The sequence below is a fragment of the Canis lupus genome, chromosome 23 (genome assembly GCF_048164855.1).
Source record: "Canis lupus baileyi chromosome 23, mCanLup2.hap1, whole genome shotgun sequence".
Lineage (NCBI taxonomy): Eukaryota > Metazoa > Chordata > Mammalia > Carnivora > Canidae > Canis > Canis lupus.
This window is the reverse complement of record NC_132860.1, coordinates 5,609,178-5,626,497: the sequence shown is the minus strand read 5'-3', so window position 1 is coordinate 5,626,497 and position 17,320 is coordinate 5,609,178. Positions and strand designations below refer to the sequence as shown.

General features: G+C 36.6%; 1 long non-coding RNA gene across 1 annotated transcript in view; it reads right to left on the bottom strand.

Moving 5' to 3' along the window:
* Positions 1 to 16,755: 16,755 nt before the first annotated feature.
* LOC140615379 (uncharacterized) overlaps positions 16,756 to 17,320 on the bottom strand; it is a 125,833-nt gene continuing 125,268 nt past the window's right edge. The window contains exon 5 of the long non-coding RNA XR_012016052.1: positions 16,756 to 16,926. This is a non-coding gene — a long non-coding RNA (uncharacterized lncRNA). The remainder of the gene's footprint in view (positions 16,927 to 17,320) is intronic.

Here is a 17,320-nt window from a genome sequence, read left to right as displayed (position 1 = left end):
GCTGAATGAGGAAGGCATTTCACAGACATAGTCAGAGGCCAAGTCATGCAAGGCTTTGTAGACTTTGTGTCAACACAGTAAGGAGTACTGGGTTTCCTCTCAGTTGATGGGAATCTTATGAAGGCCTGGAGCCTGGTTTATCTGGTGTTTTTTAAAGACTATTACAAGTGGAGGAAGACTACAGAGCATTTTGAGAGAGGTATTTTTGTCGTAGAGGGCTATCCTTCGCACTGTAAGATGTTTAGCAGAATCCCTGGCCCATACACACTAGATACTGGCAAGACCCTAAGTCGTGACAACCAAAACTGGCCACAGACTTTGCCAAAGGATAGTGGGACTTTCAGTCCCACTCCCTGATTTCCTGGGAGGGGAGAGGGGTTGGAGGTTAAATCAATCACCAGTGACCATTTCTTTAATGAATCATGCCTACGCAATGAAACTTCCATAAAGACCCAAATGACTAAATTCTGAGAGCTTCTAGGTTGGTGAACATGTGGATAGTCAAGGGGCGTGGTTCAGAGAGAGGATGGAAGCTCTGTTCCCTTTCCCCATACTTTGCCCTATGCATCTCTTCCATCTGGCTGTTCTTGCGTTATATCCTTTTGCAATAAACAGGTGACCTAGTAGGTAAGATGTTTCTCGAAGTTTCCAATCCAGCAAATTAATCGAACCCAAGGTTTAGAGGTACAGGTTCAGACAAGAACCTGGACTTGCAACTGGCATTCTGAGTTGAAGGGGATTGGAGGACCTTCCAGTCTGCAGCTGGTGGGCAGACCCACAGGTAACAAACATGTGACTGGCAGGTGAAGTGGGGGTGAGGGAGTAAGTTGTCTTATGAGACTAAAACTTTAACTTGTGGAGTGTGACGCTACCCCAGGTGGATAGTGTCTGAATTGAATCGAATTTCCAGACACCCTGCCTGTTGACTGAGAACTGCTTCTTGTTGGCGAGGGGAACACCTCGCTTCCGAATGCACTGGAATTAAGTCCCAAAACCTAACATCCCAGGAGAACATGAATAGAAGTTTTATCAGAAATCAAACTATGTTCCTGTAATTTCTGCACTTTTATGTTGTAGAAGCAAGTTCTGCACTCTTTTATGCTCTGATGATAAAAACGCTTTTCATAGATTTTACTGTCACTGTTTTTCTCATAGTTTATTTTTTATAATCACATATTTTTAACTAAAGCATTGAGTTCATAGACCCTCAATTGAGAAAATATGAATTTCTGAGACAGCACAGATTTTCATCACTAAGTCACTATTATTTGCTATAGAACTGTAAAAAAAAAATGCCTTCATTCTTTTCCAACTTTTAAATGACAACCAGAGAGAACTTGAGGCTGTGATATACTAAAAAATGCAATGTTCTTTGTTACCTTAAGCTCCCAGCAATTCTCACCAATCTGTAGGCAATATTGATATTGAATCCCAGGAAAATTTCAACTTAAACTACTCCGCTTCTTTGTCAAGTGATTGCCTATTAGGAGAAAAATCTTGCCGACGTTGGCATATGAATTTAAATTAAACTTCCTGATGATTGTTGCAACTTAGAAGCAACACCTGCTTCCCTTTTGGAAAAATTTGTATCCTTCCCTGGGTTTCCGTGGGCCCTGTTCAATGAGCCGGAACCAGTCGCTTCCATCAGCCCAAAACCTCTGGTCCTATTTCCTCATTTGATTCTCCTCTTGAAACGCGATCAAACTTTGTTGTGTTGGGGCTAAGAAAAACTTATCAGTGAAGTTACTGTGGCTTCTCTGGACTGGAGAACTCACCAGATTAGGGCTGTGTCTTAGAATCCAAAGTCCTGCTCTTTCACTTCAGCAATTTTCTCTGTTTAAGATGAATCCAATTATGCTCTCTGATAAAACAAAATATTCAAATCATCTATAAGTGATCCACTGGTAAGCAAATAATAAATACCATTATTGCTTGCTAGGAGAGCTTGATCACAGATAATCATCTTTTCTGGGCATCTCCCCAGTTCCCCCAAACCCTTGGCAATAACCTTTTTGTTTTTATGAGTTTATTTAGGTTAGTTCTGTATCTTGTTTATTGTGAATAATGTCGCAGCAAACATTAATGTGCAAATATCTATCCAATATATTTATCCAGAGATGGGATTGTTGGATTTTTTGGTAGTTCTGTTTTTAATTTCTCAAGGAATACTGTTTTCTATAATGGTTGTACCAATTTACATTTCTTGTAATGATGAGCAAAGGTTTCCTTTTCACAACATCATCACCAGCATTAGTTATCTACTATTTTTGATAACAGCCATCCTAAGGGGTATTAGGTAGTTTTGATTTGTGATTCCCTGATTATTATTGATGTTGAGCACCTTTTCATAGAGCTGTAGGCTATTTGTATATCTTCTTGGGAGAAAAGTTTATTCATTTCATTTCCTTATGTATTTATGTATGTATATATGTATGTATGTATTTTATTTAAATTCAATTTGCCAACATATAGTATAACACCCAGTGCTCCTTTCATCAAGTGCCCTCCTCAGTGCAGTCACCTAGTTACCCCATCCCCCCACTCTCCTCCCTTCTGCAGCCCTTTGTTTTTTTCCCAGCGTTAGGAGTCTCTCATGGTTTGTAATATTTAAATTGGATTATTCTTTTTTTGCTATTCAGTTGTATGAGTTCCTTATGTATTTTAAATATTTAACCCTTTATCAGATATGTGGTTTATAAATATTTTCTCCCAGTATCTCTTTATTTATTTTTCTGTCTGGATGATATATTCTGTTGAGAGTAAGGTATTGAGGTCTCCTACTATTATTCCATTGCTATCTATTTCCTCCTTGCTTCTGTTCATATTTGCTTAACAAACATGGTACCCCAATGCTTGGTGCATATATAATTGTTGTATCCTTTTAATAAATTGACTCTTTTATCATTGTATAATGAATTATTGAGTTACAGTCTATTTTGTCTGGTCTAAGTGTAGCTACCTCTGTTCTCTTTTGGTTTTCATTGGTATGGAGTATCTTTTCTCTAGCTTTGATTCCTCTTTATTGTTTGTCTACCAACTATAGGTTTTTGCCTTGTGGTTACCATGTAGCTTGCATAAAACATCTTACAGTTATAAGACTCTATTTAAAGCTTAGATCTTAACTTTGATCACATACGAAAACTCTACCCTTTCCCCCCTTTCACATTTTATGCTTTTGTTATCATAGATCATATCTGTTTATATTGTGTTCATTAACAAATTATTGTAGCTATTACTAGTTTAATCACCTCTGCCTTTTAATCTGTATACTTAAGTGACACCATGACAGTATCAGAGTATTCTGAATTTGATTATATTTGTATCTTTGCTAGTGAGTTTTACACCTTCATACATTTTCATGCCACTAATTAATTTCAGCTTGAATGCTCTTCAGTATTTTGTAAGCCAGGTCTAATTGTTTGTCTCGAAAAGCCTCTTTCTCTCCCCCATTTCTAAAGGAGAGTCAAGCATTCTTGACTAGTAGATTTTTTCTTTCAGCACTTTGAATATAGCATCCCACTCTCTTCTGGCATGTAAAGTTTTGGCTGAGAAATCTGCTAGTAGCCTTATAGATTTCCTTTGTAAGAGATTAGTTTTTTTGTTTGTTTGTTTTTGTTTGTTTTTTTGTTTGTTTTTGTTTGTTTGTTTGTTTTTGTTTTTTTGCAGCTTCAAAATTCTCTCTTTATCTTTGGCTTTTGATAGTTTTATTAAAATGTGTCTTAGTGAAGTCCTCTTTGGGTTGTAGCTGTATGGGGAGTTATGAACATCACGTGCATACACACATAGCAGGAAGGGAGTGCTTAAGAATAACATAGTAAAAATAATTCCTAGCAATCATAATCACAAATAAGCAAACCTTCCCATGAACTTATGTCTAGTTCTTTCACTTCAAAGTGAAGCTCCTGAATTCTAGAATTCTCTTTACACACACACACACACACACACACACACATATATATATATATGGATGTATATAGATAGATAGATATAGAGATATAGATAGATATAGATATATAGATATATGTAGATATATATATCTGCCACATATAACTCACCTTTAATTCACTTCAGATGAAGTTCTACTGGTATTTCCGGTGTGAAATTTCTTATTGGGACGCCTGGGTGCCTCAGCAGTTGAGCGTTTGCCTTCGGCTCAGGATGTGATCCCAAGCCTGGGATCGAGTCCCATATTGGACTCCCCACAAGGAGCCTGCTTCTCCCTCTGCCTATGTCTCTGCCTCTCTCTCTGTGTCTCTCATGAATAAATAAATAAAATCTTCTTAAAAATTCCTATTAATAATATCACTAAACTTCTAATCCCTAAACTCATTGGTTGCTTCTGCCTTTTTCTTGAATTCTAGCACATCTGACACTACTGAGGACCCTCCACTTTGAGACATTTTATGAAAACTCACACGCTATATGTTCACCTTTTACTGAAGGGAAAATAATGTACATAATGACTGTGTTTAGGCACATTGCTATATGATTTGTTCCTGAGAATATCTCCTTGGCATAGAATTTTTAGTCTTCTTTGGCACTGCTGACTAATGTGTTAGTGAAATGCATTCTTTCTCATCATGTTTCTATCACTTTCTAGTCCAAAAGTCCTACATTGGGTCCAGACTTTCTTATTTCTGTTCTTCTCTCCAAACTGATCCCAGGGATTTAACATGAATTCTAGCTACAAATGTCTCCTTCATCCTTTAAACGAATCTTCCCATTTTCTTAGATTATAGCATTGCAAAAGTGGAGTACAGTCACCAACTCGGTCTTTTCGATATTTCCACAGAGAAGCGTCCAGGTCTTTTTTGTTTTATCAGTTTCTCCATACATAACAAGGAGACAACAATAATCTGCATCACATCAAAAGCAGCAGCAATGACAGGAACTATAAACAAGTGAGGTAACACAGTTTTCTAAATTCTTTAAACAGTATAGTTGATGATTTCCTCAGATCAAGAAACTAAGTTTCCTTTTTTTCCTGGCTCCCCTTGAAAAGTAGCTTGTATGAGGACAACTGTCATTTTTTTCATGCAAACTGTCATTCAGAAATATTTTTGTCTCCAGGAAGGAGATCCTGCCATTTGCAACAGCATGGATGGAACTGGAGGACATTATGCTAATTAAAATAAACCAGAGGTGGGGGGTGGGGTGGGGAGATGGGGGGTGGGGAGGTATGTAGGGGGGGTGTAGGGGGCAGATGGGTAGATGCTACAAAGGCTACAAAGATGCAGCTATGTAGAACGAAAAAAGTACAGAGATCTAAGGTATAGTCTGTAATACTGAGAACTACAATCCATAACACTGTATTGAATACGGGGAATTTGCTAAGAGAATAGCTTTCAGACACTCTCACTGCACATACATACAAAAACAACTATGTGGGAAAAATGAATATGTTAATTAGCTTGGCGGTAGAAATTATTTCACTCTGTAGATGTATCTCAAATCATAATGTTTAAACATATACAATTAAAAACCAAACTTTGTCTCTGGATTAATCCCTTTCACCAGGCAATACAGTCTACCCAGTTTGTTGGCCTATAGCTAATGTTTCTCTTTATATAAATTTTGGTGCATCTGATTCTCCATTCAAAGATGCAATTCAATGACAAGTAGGAAATGATGGTAGAAGACAAAGTTAACTTTTTAATAATTTAGGATATGCAAAATGGCATTTACATGTCCTCTATTATTTTTATTTTATTTTATTTATTTAATTTTATTTATTTTATTTTATTTTATTATTTTATTTTAGTGAACAAAAGCACTTGTGAGTGTATATGTATAACATATGGACACAAATTTGCGTGTTTACACATGGACTTTAAATTATTCATGAGCAATCCCTTTCCAAAGGTTATTTTCCAAATTTGATTTTGATTATTTTCATCGTTAAACTCTAGGTTGTTTGGGCAAGTTCAAAACTAGAACTTCAAAGCTCAACTCAAAATAGTGCCCTCCTTCTCCCACATTTCTTTTCCTCCTTCTACTTCCTGTTCCTCATCTCATTCCTCTTCCCCATCCTTTCCCACCGTGCCAGCTCCAGAGCACAAGATACAATGGAGTCTTGCCAATACAATTGTTTCACAGATAGAATGAAGTTAGGAGAATTCAGAAATTTGGGGTAACAGACATTCTAATTTGAAAAGCTAAATACATTTTTATGCAAAAATACTATTCATTAATCTGATACATAATGACGGGTTTGATTTTTTAGGCTGGCTTAAGTTAGCTACATCTTCTATAGTGGCTTCTATGGCAAAATAGCTTATAAGCTCCCAATAACTATTAACCTTTGGGACTTTGTCCTGTGAATCAGCACATACTCTTTATATGGAATTCCAAACTTCCTGCTCCTAGCAACACTTGGCTACCTTTCATTTTTCAAGACTCTTCAATACCACTTTCATTGTGTTGACTTTATTCTTACTTATAATATATATTTACTGGCTTTGAAGTGTGTCCAAACAGAACAAAATTGGCTTCAATGTATGACTTTCAATCTCTCTAGAAAGCATTGCACTTATTCTATTTGTTAACTTAGGAAAAAACAACTGAGAGGTGAATTTATTTGTGAGCGAGTTTATATATTCATGAAGATACATTTGTTCTTGAAAGGTTATTTTCTGCAAAGTAAGATATAGCATTACTTCCTGTGTCCAGCCCTCTATGCAAAAGAGCTATTTCTAGTCTTAGGACTAAGTGCTATGTCATATAGCTAGGAAAGGTATGAGGTTTTTTTTTTTTTTTTTTTTTTTCTTGTGTTTTTGTTTTCCATTTCTAACTTCTGATAGTTTAAGCATTTTCATAGGCAGTGATAATAACCTTGACTTGACATTCACAAGGTATTGAAATGACATATAGGTAAAACTAAGTCACTTCTTTCTGTGAAAGAACTCTGGTTTAGCAGAAAGGCAGTGGGTCTCCAAGTCAAATGTTGGTTTATAGCTCAGCTCTGATGTGTCTTGGATATGAGAGATTTAGCAACTATTTAACCTTGGTAGCCTTGATGTCCTCATATGAAATGTTGGTCCTTCCTCATACATTTGTAGTTAGGAAATAATAAATTCTTTAATCCCATATAATAAACATTTAAGAATGTTATCTATAATTCTTATTATAAGAATATAAGAATTCTTATATAAGAAGATTCTAGGATTCTATAAAGAACAGCTGTAAGTAACAATGATACGTTACTTCTACTTCATGGAACACCACATAAATAGGAAAAATTCATTATCTTTTATTCATTATCTTTTATTCATTAATTCTCTCTCCAACATAAAATATTGCATTAATACCTACTATGTGCCAGGCATTGTGCCAAGTTCTAGATGTACATCAATAAATAAAACAATAAAACCTCATAGAGCTTACACTCTGGACTTTGTATTTCTTCAGTTTTCAAGTTTCTTTAACTATTCAGTTAAAAGATAAGCTTTGTTTTTCAACTAAAAATTATGACATTTTTCACTTTTATTTATCCTAGACTGCTCAAAGTAGAATGACTTTTGGAACTGTCATATATAAATCATGGGCTGCTGATGTGATAGGTAACTGTCTGTCCAAAATGCTCATACAACTCAAAGTAATTCTTCATTAAAATGTAATTACACAAGCTTACAGTGACTATCTCTGCTTGAATATAAGCTTTTTTTATGTAGGGGCTCTAATTTACATTTGCTTTTCATTATTAACCCCTGTAATAGTACATACAATAGGTACTCAATGGATTTTGAATGAGTAAATTAATTTCTCCAGGAACAGCCCCATCATTTCCTCACACTTCATCTTGAAACACTAATGTAGAGGAAAAGAAGAATTTTGTAAATTCAGGGATGAACACTGATGACATTTTATATTCACTTGGACCAAATCTGAGTAAGGAAATGTAAGAAATTAGAGAGTAATAGGTATATGTGTTGGGTTGGCTGTCATATTATCTAGGGATTTTAGGACATCAGTAGTCTCAATTAACCAAGGCTGTACAGTCAGCAAAGGTGACCCTGCGTATAACTTGTTGTATGACAGAGATAAAGTGATGAATTTGAGTCCCAAATAATCCCCTAAATAAACACACTATAGCTCTTCAATTGTTTTCCTAAGAATTATTGGACACTTACTAAGGAAGATGGTGAAATAAAGCAATATGAGCCTCATCTCCCATCCTTGCCTAACCTACTTACAATCTTAGAGATATCAATAACTGAAGAGAGACAGGACCAAAAGGAGAAAAACCAGAGTTCTTAGAACACTTTCATGATATATACCATCTACTGAAGAGTTAAGAGTTGGAAATAGAGCATGGTTTTGGCTTTTCTGTAATTTTTGTTATTCATAGGCATAGCATATACTGATAATTTTGGATATTAAAATATGCCATATTAAAATATGCCACAAACTATTTGAATATTAATTTGTTCTCTCTCTTTTTAGCATATAATGTATTATTTATAGAGTCCTCATGGTAGTCCCAGTACAATCTATTGAATGTGGAATATTTCACGAACAAGTCTTACCATCTTTATTATAATACTGGCTTTGTCTTCTAGAATTCTTAAAATATCAAGTAGAAAAGGAAAATCCAAGAAGCCAAATTTAATGGCACAAAACCAAGACTTTAGGCTAAAAAGTATTTGCAAATGTTTCCACTTGCATTTGGAGATTCTGCATCTTAACTAAAAATGCCTATTAACATAGTGTGACATTTTCATTTGAAACATACAATTTATTCCAGGGAAAAAACACATCAAATCGCAATAACCTCACTTTGCTAGACATAGCAAACTAAAGTAAGTAGTGTATGATGCAAGTAAATTGAAATAGGCTAGAGATTATTGGTGGTGGGAAAATTAAAAAATTAAAAAAATTAAAAATTAAAAATTAAAAAATTAATATATTTATTAAAATTAATAGATTAATATGAAATATATTTATGTTTTAAGAAACATATAGTCGTTATTGTAGGGAATGTGTTTTACCTCTCTATGGTGAAGGAGTGAAACACAAAAAGAAACAAGAATAACATAGTACAGCCATATGGGTCCATGTAATTGTAACAAGTGTGCGGTATCTAACAAATCACTTCAAAACGTAATAGTTTAAAACAATAACCATATAGTTAATAGTTTACTCAAAATTCTGTCGGCTCTGCTTGGCAGTGTGCTTGGGTTGGACAATGTGGTTGGAGTAGGTGATAAAAAATGGTTTTATTCACATGTTGGTGCTAGCTGTGGGCTGGGCCATTTGTCTCCAACAATTTGGTCCTAGCCTGTCTTTTTCATATGCTGACAGCATTCTAGGTGCACAAGACCCAAGGTGCAAATTCTTTGCAAACCCTTCCTTATGGCATCTTTGCTGATATCCCACTAGTTTTACAGCAAGTCATCTGACCACAAGCCCAAGACCAATGTGGCTGAGAACTACACAACGACATGGAGAAAGGAAGAGGATTCATTGGCGCCATCACTGCAACACTTCAACATGATAATTTATCAGCATATCCGTTGAATATATCCCTACTATCATCTGGATAGTAGTGCATGTGGATAGGTAGTAAGGAAGAGGATAAGTAAATAAAAGCCACGGAAGCCATAATAAAATGAGAATTTTCAACCTTTAATCTCCACTACACTCAGGGAAATAATCAATCATCACATCTCTTCCCAAATTGCATATATATTGGCCATTTAAGTCTTTCTTCTTTCAAAGGAAATCACAACCTCTAAGGCACCAGATTAACAAATGCTTGAGAAAGCTTGTAAAATAATAAAATCTTAGAAACATAGTCTTTTTGAAAGGAATGCAGTCATCCATTTATAAAGTGCTCGTCGAATTCAGTCCCTTCATGATGCATGACAAGCACTTCAACGACTCAAAAGAGTGGGAAGAGTATAGACTTCAGAGTTGGGTTCAAACTGAAATCAAGTTTCCCAAGATCCTTTCTTTTAAAAATCAAGAATAGTTTAGTTTAATTGAAAATAATATCTCCCATTACACATGCGCTTGGTACATATTACTTTTTGTGGCCCAGAGTCCTTATTGTCTTGGTCAAACAGGTCTGTGATCCGTGGCCTCACGACAAGACACTTTCAGTTAATCATCTCAAAATACGATAGAAAATTCTAACCCCAGGAATCACGCAGACTGAAGGTAGAGAAGGGGGCTAAAGATTGGTTCTCCCACTGGCTCACTCCCTGTCCAGCTTTGAATACTTTCTTATTTTCACTGACCATTTGTTTCCTCTTGTATGAAATGCAAGGCTTAAAGGGAGCCTGGGCATGGGGAAGTGTGGGTTGAATGTAAGCTGAATCATACTAAGGAAGCATTCTGGGGACATTATTCATCTTGCTGTGGGAAGGGGAAGCCCTGGGGTGATATATATAGAGAGAGATATTTTAAGATTTAAAACTATTCGACATGTTTGCCTTCTAAGCAAGTTTAGTGCTCCTACACAAGCAGCATAGGGAAGCTGGGAAGGAAATACTGAGCCTCGCTCCTTTTCTGCCATAAGGGCATCAGGGAGTCTTTACCTCCTTGTTATGTTCCTAGAAAGGAGAATGTTAGCTTTTCTGTCTTCTCTTCTTTCCTTGTCCCCACCCCTTCCTCTATTTTTCTTTCCCTTCTTTCTCTACTTTAAGTCAATCATTACGTAATAGTTATCAATTGCTACTTATGTTCAGTGATGCCAAGCTGCACAAGCCATGAAGTGTGAATTGCCTCTTGTCTTCCGTCAGACATTTTTCTACAGAGAAGTCTACTTCTATGGAATTGGGCTTCATCTCCCGCATTGCATAGCATGCTCTGTTGATTCTAGTTAGGAAGAGATTGGTTGGTCTTTTCTTATTTACATCTTACTCATTCTCCTCCACTGGTATGCACTTTGCCCAGACACACACCATGCTCTTCCAGCCGTGCCACATTTGTTCATCATTCTCCTTCAGATGAACCATTACATCGGTTTTCATTGATCCAAGATCACCTTAACCCGTCTGAGGTCTGATCTTTGTTGGCATGTGTGCTCATTTTCTGGATTTCCGACTGACTCTTAAAAGGCAATTCATCCAAAGGAGGACCCATTACCCCTGTATCATCAGGTCCTCACTGCGCCAAAGTCAGTATCCTAAATTCTTGATTTCAACTGGCAGTACTATTAGGGAGTCATATCTGACATCACTTTATCGGTTCTCCTACAGCCAAACTTCAGGTCCTGGAAATTCTCCCTGTCAAAACTTATCTCCGTGATTCTTGTAATTGCCTCCTAACTCTCTGTCCCATTCCCTATTTTTTTTTTCCCCTTTCAATCCATCCTACATGTGATTCCCAAACTCATCATTCGAAAGCTTGGTTTTGTCCACAGCTTTCACTTGCTCTATTGTCTACAGCGAGCAAGCAAGCAAACAAAAACCCCAAAAATAAAATATTCCGGTCTTGCACCTGAATTCTAACCAATATCTCCCATTAACATTTTTGCAAGGTTCTTAAGCTCCTGTTTTCTTGGTCACTCTTGCTGTGGTGTCTCATACTTTACCTAAGCTGTTCTGTTTTCTCACCCTAGGTTCACTTTAACCAGACACAATTACTTCTTCTTAACCACCTTCACTCAAAGTTCCACTTCCAACAAGCATCATGTTGCTGAAGTTTGCCAAGGATTACTGGTGCAAGAAATGATGGTACAGTTACCAACATAATATCTTGCTGTGGTTTGAATATTTGTGTTCCCCCCAAATCCATGTGTTCAAATCCTAATACCTAGATGACAGTACAAGGAGGTAGGGCCTCTTTGAGGTACTTAGGTCTTGAGGTGGAGCCTCACGAATGCAACTAGTGTCTTTCTAAAAGAGAACCGAAGCACTCCCCAGCCCCCTTCTGTCACACGAGGACAATGAGAAGGCCCTGGCTATGAATCAGGAACAGAGCTCTCACCAGAATGTGACCATGCTGGCACCTTGATCTCAGAGTTCCCGGCTTCCAGAAGTGTCAGAAACCAATTTTCATTGTTTATGAGCTACCTCATCAGTGGTATTTTGTTATAGCAACCCGAATGGACTAAATCACATATCAAATTATATGAGGTTTTGTTTGATGCCTAGAGTGACTTATTAGACACATTTTGTTCCTAGTAGCCTGGCCTTCTGCTGCATTTCTGAGACCTTTGTCTCAGTGAGCCTTACGTCTCTGTTCTCTGAGCCTTACCAACCCTTTCAAAAAATAAGATCCCTCATATTTTCTTCCAAGTATAAATTTGGCCTTGTGAGACTGATGCCCAGATGGGACCAATGGCACGCAAGCAGGTACCCATTATCCTCAGGATAGATTCAGCTTCCCCCAGTCTTTCATGATCCAGCATCTACCTTCCTATCAACTCTTTTCTTACACCCCCAGCCATATGTTCTTCTCCAAGTGAATACTGAAATACTGCTGGGGTGTTTTTTTTGTTTTCTGAAAGTACTATGCTTTTTTTCTCTGAGGTTTTGCACTTGATGTGCCGTCTGCCTGTAACATGATATGGGATTTTCCCTGTCCCATACAGTAATCAGCTCAGACATGATCTCTTAAAAGACTTTCCTGATTATCTATCCCATTCTGACCTGACTTATGATCCATCTTCTCTGTACTTGTAGTTGTCTGGTCATGCATTGATCCAAATTAATATTTTCTTGCAGATTTCTGTTAAAAAAATGTATGGTGTGATTGTCCCTGAGAGCTGTAACTATGTTTTGTTTTTAATTGATGGGACTCCACAATTCCTACCTAACATAGAATAGACAATCGAAAAATGTTTTTGTACAAATTAATTAATTGTCATTTGAGTTTTGATTTGCCTATAACCACTTTGAGGGCCTGTTTCCAAATATCTTTGAAAGAGAATTAAAGCATGTCTTAGGCCACACTACTTTATACTTAAACTGGTTGTAAGGATTTATTCTCCTATGTTTGATTCACATGATCATATATGTACTATTCATTCCTGACTTAGTTTTGAAGATTGTGCATCATAATATGGAAATAGTAGGTAAACTAGTAACAGTAATAGTTACTGAGGTTGGTAAATCTCATCTTGTGCCTTTGTTTTCACATGAAGTAAGGAAGAATGAGACGTTATCCTATACAACGTTGGCAGGTAGGATTTTAGCGACATTTGGGAAAGAAAAAAAAGTATGTTTTACAAAGGGGCAGCTCACGGAGTTAATTTCTTTGTCATTGTAATGACATACCGTTTTCATTTCCCTCTGCTAAGGCATATTCTCTGCTAAACTCTGGTATCATTTAGTGCTTGGAACTATTGCCCCCTAGATATTTGTCTCTCAACATAAACAATTCAAAGGCAACTTTGGAATGTTCCCACGCTAGTTATGGGATATACTAGAAAAGGGGCTTTAATGTGTCCTATGTCCCTTAGGTCCTTTGTAAAGTTAAACAACTCGACAATTATGCCTTAAAAAAATCATTCTCCCACTCAGAGATCTAAGGACATCTATCCAAATACATTTGTGTTCTTCTCCTATTGAATATTCTCTAAATAGTCTCTCATGTGGTATCTATAGGGAACAATCCAATTCTTAGGAGTTTGGCTTTCCTAACGCTGACTTCTAGCTTTCTTGGCAGAAATATGGTCCAGTGTTAATGAGCACAGTGACATCCAAAATCCCACCATCTTTAGGTGGACACTGTTTAATTCTTCCTAGTATACCTGAGCCTCAAATTTCTTACTTCACAATCAGATCCTTTGAAATTTTTATGTGGAAAGTCTGATCCTGCTCTTATTGCTTTTTCTGTCCTCCAGAGAGATACCAAGAACCGTACGTGGTTTTCCAAATGTGGAATTTCACAGAGGATCTATTTCTACTTGCATGGCCCAATGATCTGCTGGTCAGTGCCTCGTGAATTAGTCTGTGCTGGTTTCACATGTCTGAGAAAAAGAAAAATAAGGCACCTCAGAGTTTTCCATTATGTTGATTTTATTCATTTAATGGATTTTCTTTTATTTTGAGATAATATCTTTTAAGTTCTCTGTGTTACAATATCATTCGTCTTATGAAATGATGATGACAGTAGATGGAAGTTAATTACTTGAACATGCCCTTACTTGGAAAAATCAAAATGTTTAACACTTATTTTTCTTCCCCCAAACATATTTTGGAGATACTTACTTGCTTGTAAAATTCAAAATATTAAGAATCTTTATAAAAAGCAGCAGTGAATTTGGAAAGTAAGCTAACATATACTATATTTTGGGCACTCTCTAGTACATATCACCTCCTCTACACTTCAAAATGTCCTGTGAAATACTATTTTTAGGTTCATTTTACAGATGAGGAAATTGAGGCTCAGAGGAATTTTGTGACTTTCCTAAAGTCACAGGGACAATAAATATTAAAGGTAGACTATGGACTGAAGTGGTTTGGGTCAAGTATGTGCCTCTAAACTTCTATACTAAACTGCTACACTTTTTCCACACACTTCTCTTGGCTACTGGTTTATCAGCTGATTCTCTTAGCTCTCCCAATGTCGCTGTAACCCCCTGATGTCATAGGATCCCTTGGTCCATGTGCCAGCATATATTCTTCCTTTATAAGGAAGCTATCTATACAACCTCTCTGAGGTTTGGTTTCCTATAAAATCCATAAACCAGAAATGTGAATGCTAATGCCCAAGGGTGGCATGAAAGAATAAATGTATTTGAAGCTATTAGGACAATTTCTAAAGCACAGAATCTCTATAAATGGGCCTATGTGAGCTCTTGCATTTCAATCTTTCCACCTGACGTCCTCTACTGAACTTACCTTGTGGCTGGAGATGGGATCTTGCCTAGGTATTGCTCCTCCTTATAATTTCTATTACTTTCTCTTTACCAATCAGTGTTTCCATCCTTGGGAGCTGTCCACATATAAAGTATAGCCTGCTCTCCTACATTTATATTTTTTTTAATCAAAAATATTTAGATAGCAGCAGCGACAACAACAATCCTATTAGCAATAATGATGGGTAACATTTGTAGAGCATCCAAACCACATATTCTGCAAGGTATCTTATGTTCTCATATAATCTCATATAATCCGCATAACCAATTCACTCTCATGATCCTCAGTTTCACTATGAGGAAAGCAGGCTCAGAGGAGTTAGTGCCTCACCGCATGTCATCCAGTTAATGCATTACATGTGTGGATTTAAAGTCAGGCAGTCAGACTTCATAATCAATATGTTCAATGAGAATGTCTAACATGTCATTGGTTGATTTGTGCTTTTCTTACTGTTTTATAGATAGGACTCTTGAGGCTCAGTCTCCAGATGATACTTGTACTGGGTTTCGGTTGCATTTTGCATCCATTTTTCCAAAGAATGAAACCTTACTCATAATCCCCAGTTTGTCTACTGACAGATTTTTTCCAATGCTGACTATAGCATCCGTCACTGTACATAACTTGACCCTGTGTGCTCTGGGTGCTCACATTCTGATTGTTCATCAGAACTCCATAGACACAAATGGAAGCTCTTAGGGCTTGGAATGTTACTGGGCTTTCATCTGTGTCTGCTATCATACCTTCTGGATAGCATGCCTTGATTGTTGACCTTGGCATCTTTTTCCTCATATGAAAATATTGCCATTTATTCTGGGGTAATTTGCTATTCTTACTTTCAGATTTAGTTAGAGATCCCAGGCCTTCTCATTTGCCTTATCCTACTGCTATCCAATCCGTTTCCCCTTGAAATTGCTAGCTCTACCTTTTTCATCTTATATCTTTTTTTTAATTTTTTTTTTTCATCTTATATCTTTAACTATCCTTTATCTTTGGGTTGTCACATATGAACTCATGCCTCTGCCCCAACCTTTGTTCAGCTGCTTATGTGCATTCCTATTTTTTTTTTTTCCCTTTTTTTAGTGCCTTTCCATCTTGCCTGTTTTCTTTCTGTCTCACTATATCTAATTTGGCTAAATAACTGCTTGCTGGTCCCCTAATAATTTTCCTCTTCCCATTTTTTTTTTTTTAGAAATTTTAATATTAGCATGACTTACATTAAAGAACAGTTAGACTAGTCTTTTCATCTTACACTTAAATAACTAAAGACATAGGGAACCTGCAGGACTGGTCTGAGCTGAGAAATGGAGATGGGACCAGAACTCCACTGGTCACTGTGTCAACTTATTTGGTATCATGACCTGAAGGTGCAGGTTGAGAGGTCTGGTTGAGATATGAGTCTATATTCTGAAAACAGGGAATATGAAGTCAGAAAGAGGAATAGTGTTTGAAATGGACAGAAAGAAAAGCTGGCGCATGGAAAATTCCATAATCATCCAGAGTACAGACTTTTGAGCAGAGGATTCAATTCACATGGTGATCCAGTTAATACGGAAGCTCCTCTCTGCTAGGAGTCTATCCAATGATGAAAAATATATAATTATAAAAATACTTTATTTTGTCTTTAATGGAAATATCATGAAATCAAATTTATCCTGTAAATTTATCCTGAAATCCTGTACTTCCTGCAATGGGTTCACCTCTGTGTGAAACTGTTTCATACATCCCAGTGAGTTGGATCATATCTTAAAGTCTTTGACTACAACTTATTCTGAGGAAGTCAAGTGATTCTAGATAAAAAGCTGGCAAAATTACCATGGTGGAGTGAAATGACCTCAAGTGAAGCAAAGTGTTCCTGGAAAAAGTTCCTATTTGTATTTACCAGTGAATCAATGTGAACAGTATGAGATTTAGCAGGTACTTTATTGATGAAATATTATGCTGTTTTCCTGGATATTGTAATGGTTTTGTCACTTGTCAGATTTTTAAGATTAGATCATTTGTTTTCATTTTACATAATTATTTGTATGTTTTCTTTCGTAGCCATGATATTGTATTCCTTTTCTTAAAGAAACTTAAGAAGTTGTAAAACTTCAGGTCTGTAAATCTAGATCTGCCCCTAAAAGCAAAAGAGAGAATCTAAAGTAGGTAAATTCTTCTCCATGTGGGTAAACACAAGGCAAAAAAAAGTGCCTCGGCATTATAGAAACATTGAAGGACGAGATAAATCATCTTAAATAAAAGGGAACAGTGTTCAGTTATATAGGAGGACTAGTTAGAAACAGTGGGTAGAGACATGGGGAAATATCATAATTGTGGAGTTTATAAACATTGGAAAATAGCCCTCTGTTTTGGCTGAGAGTGGTGCATAAATTTTTATCAAACATGAGATTTTCCCTGGACCAATAAAACCCAGTGAAATTCAGCCAGCCAGATCGAACTTTATTTTGATTCTGATGATTCTTGCCTTCCTACGAACCATCACTATGGGATGCAATGTGTACTACTAGTAA